Here is a 5,270-nt window from a genome sequence, read left to right as displayed (position 1 = left end):
CCCCAAATCACTCTCATTTCCTAAACTCTGTGTTTTTTTTTTTTGTTTGTTTGTTTTTTTAGAGAAGACATTGTTTTTATTAACAGAAATAATCATACATCTCTCCTCCCAGGCATTTTAATTTCTTTCACTCGTGCTTGATATTTAAGACTTAAGGAAATCAACAAAGACGAGAAAGCTAACCATAGAGATTGTGAGGGAGAACTTTGCTTTTCATGTTTGTGACTTTAGTTTTAGGTTTCATGTAAGGTAAATGTTTAGACATTCGTGTCTGCTTCTATAAATAGACATTGCTGGACTATTGTCAGTTTATAGGTATTTTTCCTGTATAGTTTGTCCTATCACTTAGTTCTACTTGAGACCAAAATACTTGGCCTCTGCAAGATGGCTCATTGGGCTGAAAAGGCAGTGTGTAACCATGGAGCAGAGTTTTCTATCCTTGTGCAAAACCAGGTACCCTCATATTGGGTTTGAAGTCTTGCTCTTACCTTGGTTAACGACTAGGTTCTAACTGAGCATAGGGTCTATTTAAATTGCTCACACACCTCCAATAGATCAAAGTAACTAATGTTTCTTTTAAACCACTGGCATGCCTTCCTTTCCTTTTCTGTAAGCCTTACCTTCTAACGCCCCCTTCTCCTCATTTTTTAGTCTTTTGACTTAACTGTCGGTCTGCCCAGCATCTGCCCATTTTCATTCCCAGCCCCATAATATACGTACCTTTCTCTTCATATTGCTTACAGCCACTGCAACCCTCTCTCTTCTAGTCAAAATTTGATACAGGGACATGAAGCTGTTGAGTGTTGAAATCTTAATTGAAATGACTAGGAAACAATGACATAATGCTGTTCATACATCAACTGCTTTTTCCTTACATAACTTTGAAAGGCCTGCATGGCATTTCTAATGTATATGATTTCTTTCCACAGATCATCAATTTCTACATGAATATGCTGATGGAGTGAAGTAAGGAGAAGGGATTGCCAAATGTACATGCATTTAACAGCTTTTTCTTCACTAAGTTAAAAACAGCTGGTTATCAGGCAGTGAAATGTTGGACAAACAAAGTGGATGTGTTTTCTGTGGACATTCCTTTGGTGCCCATTCACCTGGGAGTGCACTGGTGTCTAGCTGTGTGTACTACTTTTATTTTTGGCAAATTTTTAAAAGAAATCAATGTATTGTATAACACACAGAGGGTTGGTGGTGAGTAGTAGTTCTACATCTTCACTTGATTATTGAGAAAGAGTATTGTTTGAGTGAGAGGTTGGCTGAAAGTCACATAGATCAATGAACTTCCTATCCTTGATAGGAGATACTTAGATTTTGAAGAAAGCAGTGGAATTTCCTTTTCTGAAAATATTTAAAAGTGTTACAGGGTGTCTAAGCAGCCTCAAGGCAAGGAATGGGGAGAAAAAGTGACAGCATAATGGTGCTGCCAACTTAGATTCTGTGATTCTTATTTTGTCTAATCAGAACCTGCCTTGCATACTTGGTAATTTAATATTTTTTATGACTGAGGCATGGATGTGTTAGTTTAATGTGTTAATAAAAGTTTAAACCAGGTGCAGTGGCTCATGCCTATAATCCCAGCACTCTGGGAAGCTGAAGCAAGTGGATTGCCTAAGCTCACAGATTCGAGACCAGCCTGAGCCAGAGCAAGACCTCATCTCTAAAAACAGCCAGTAGGTGGGTGCCTATAGTCCCAGCTACTCAGGAGGCTGAGGCAAGAAAATCTTTTTTTGTTGTTGTTTTGTTTTGTTTTTCTTTCTTTTTCACTTTTCAAGTGTTTTATTTAGAGAACACTTCAGTAATTTTCTTCCACTAGGATACAACAGATGCAACTTCAAATCCCAAGGAAAGGTCATCAGCAGGTTTTTGGCAATGGGGCAGGTAGAGGGTGCACTTGAATTTTAATCTGGATGGGAACCACCTAAGTCTGCACCTGGGGAAATATATCTGCCTGATCAAAATTAATAGGCCTTTCAAATGTAATGTGTTGTAAACAAGTGCTGGAATATCCACTCTTTTCAAATTATTTTATCTTTTATTCCTATTAGCCACTATCCATGTGTATCTATATAGGAACTAGTCTTCCTTCCTTCCTTCCTTCCTTCCTTCCTTCCTTCCTTCCTTTCTTCCTTCCTTCCTTCCTTCCTTCTTTCCTTCCTTCATTCCTTCCTTTCTTCCTTCCTCTCTCTCCCCCTTCCTCTCTTCTTCCCTTTCTCCCTTTTCTCCCTCCTTTCTTTCCTTTTTTCCTCTGATCTGAAGATTTTTTTTCTGAGTTTCTTTTTTTTTATTTTTATGTTTTATTTTCTTTCTTTTTTATTGTTGGGGATTCATGAAGGGTCTAATAAACCAGTTTGCACTGATTGCATTTGTTAGGTAAAGACCCTCTTACAATTGTGTCTTGCCCCCAAAAGGTGTGCCACACACCAAGAACCCACCCCTTGCTCCTTCCCTCTCTCTGATCTTCCTTTCCCCACTCCTCTCTCCTTCTTTCTCTCTCTGCTCTCCCCTTCCCCTACCCCACCATGTCATTAATTGTTATTAATTGTCCTCATATCAAAATTGAGTACATAGGATTCATGCTTCTCCATTCTTGTGATGCTTTACTAGAATAATGTGTTCCACTTCCATCCAGGTTAATACAAAGGCTGTAAAGTCTCCATTTTTTTAATGGCTGATTAGTATTCCATGGTATACATATACCACAGCTTGTTAATCCATTCCTGGGTTGGTGGGCATTTAGGCTGTTTCCGCATTTTGGCGATTGTAAATTGAGCTGCACTAAACAGTCTAGTGCAAATATTCTTATGATAAAAGGATTTTTTTCCTTTTGGGTAAATGTTCAGTAATGAGATTGCAGGATCAAATGGGAGGTCTAGCTTGAGTTCTTTGAGGGTTCTTCATACTTCCTTCCAAAAAGGTTCTATTAGTTTGCAGTCTCTAATAGTCTAACAGTCTATTAGTTCTATTACTTGCACCAGCAGTGTAAAAGTGTTCCCTTCTCTCCACATCCATGTCAGCATCTGCAGTTTTGAGATTTTGTGATGTGGGCCATTCTCGCTGAAGTTAGATGGTATCTCAGGGTGGTTTTGATTTGCATTTCTCTAATAATTAGGGATAATGAGCATTTTTCATATGTTTGTTAACCATTCCTCTGTCTTATTTAGAGAAGGTTTTACTCATGTCTCTTGCCCATTGATATATGGGAGTGTAGGCTTTTTTCATGTGGATTAATTTGAGTTCTCTGTAGATCCTGGTTTTCAAGCTCTTGTCTGATTCAAAATATGCAAATATCCTTTTCCATTCTGTAGGTTGTCTGTTTGCTTCAGTTGTTTATATTCTACTTTTAGAAAGATTCACTTTTTTAAATTAAATGATAGCTGTATAAATTAATGCCATCATGGGGTACAGTGTGGTGTTTTTGTATACAATTTGAAATATTTTCATCAAACTGGTTAATATAGCCTTTGTGTTGTTTTCTTAGTTATTGTGTTAAGATGTTTATATTCTACTTTTAGAAAGATTCACTTGTACCCTTGTAAGATAAACCATAGAGATAATCCCAACAGTCATCCTCCCTCCACCCATCTCATTACTATATTTTTTGATGACTTCTAGGAGTCTTGTAGTTGAGTCTTTGGGGTTCTCTAAGTATAAGATCATATCATCAGCAAAGAGGGAGAGTTTGACCTCCTCTGCTCCCACTTGGATGCCCTTTATTTTCTTGTCTTGTTGGCTAGAACTTTCAGCACTACATTGAATAGTAATGGTGACAGAAGACAACCTTGTCTGGTTCCAGTTCTAAGAGGAAAAGCATTCAGTTTTATTCTATTCAGTAAAATACTAGCTGTGGGTTTGTCATAGATATCTTTGATCAGTTTCAGAAATGTGCCATGTATGCCTATAGTCTTCTGTGTTCTAATTAGAAAAGGTTGCTGGGTTTTGTTGAATGCTTTTTTTTCATCTATCGAGAGGATCATATGGTCTTTGTTTCTGCTTCTGTTAATCTGGTGGATAATATAAATTCTGTTTTTTTTTTAAACAGCTATCTCTTAAGCAAACTTTTCATTCATGTCCTGAATTATTTATTTTTGTTTCTTTGTGTTGGTTTTTGACTTTTTCATTGATATTGTTGAGCTTATTTGTAATCCATATTTTGAATTCCATATTTGACACATCAAAAATTTTCTTTTGTTTGGAATCCATTTCCTGAGGGCTAGTGTGATCCTTTGGGATCATCAAGATAGCCTATTTTTTCATATTGTCAGAGTTTTTATGCTAGTTTCTTCTCATCTGGAAACTCTTCCCTCAGCTCAAACCAGATAGATTTGCAGTTCATCTATTTTCCTCTACTGATAACTCTGCTACTTAGTGTAGAGAAGGAGGAGTACTCTGACTTTTGGCTTATGCAGGTAGGTTCTTGCTGTGCTGTTGCTGGCAATTTGGATTAGGTGGACCTCAGACCACTGGGAGAGTGTTCAGGTACTAGTGGTGGTAGATTAGTTTGTATAATTCTCAGTTTCCAGGCCTCTGGATGGCCTCTCTGTGTCCTGTGTCCTGGGGAACCTACACTGAGACCAGGCTGGCAAATTTGCCCTCAGGTCTCTCTGAGTTCAGGCACTGTCTGTGATAGTGAGAGGTGGGATGATCTTCTCCAGAAGAATACTTACAGGAGAGGGGTGGATGCACTGTGAGCCTGTAATAGGGCTCTTCTTGAAAAGATAGGCATAGGAAGGCAGTCATGGCGGGTATAAGCCACTCAGACCTCCTTCTCTTGGCAGTGACAATGGTTCTGTCCTTCAGAGACTTCAGAGCCCCCAGATCCCCAGGTCCTATGGAAAAGAGTGAGCCCTAAGCTCTGTGGAATTCTGCGTGTGATAGTAAGCACAGAATCTTGAATGTGACAGGTGAGCAATATCTATTTCACTTTCCTAACAGAATCTGAAGGAGTTATTTAATGGATCTTAGGAGACATTAAAAAAAGCTATTTAAGAACAATTGAACACACTTACAGAATAACCATAGACTATATAGACTTTCCAAAAAAGTTAACTTGAACATAAGTAATGTAACTCTTTTGGTTCTTGGTTATTGGGGTCCATGTATTAATTTCTAATCCTCTTTCTCTTAAACTATGGCTAGAATCCTTGACCAGAGAGATTTTTCCCAAGGGCCTATTCTCTCTTGGCTTCCAGTCTGAACTTTATTTCTTCTTCTTGTCTGTGTTCTGCTGACAAGTAGCAGTTGTCTCTTATTACATG

Source organism: Otolemur garnettii, unplaced genomic scaffold, assembly GCF_000181295.1.
Source record: "Otolemur garnettii isolate 467f Iridium unplaced genomic scaffold, OtoGar3 scaffold00002, whole genome shotgun sequence".
Lineage (NCBI taxonomy): Eukaryota > Metazoa > Chordata > Mammalia > Primates > Galagidae > Otolemur > Otolemur garnettii.
This window is presented reverse-complemented; position numbering follows the sequence as displayed.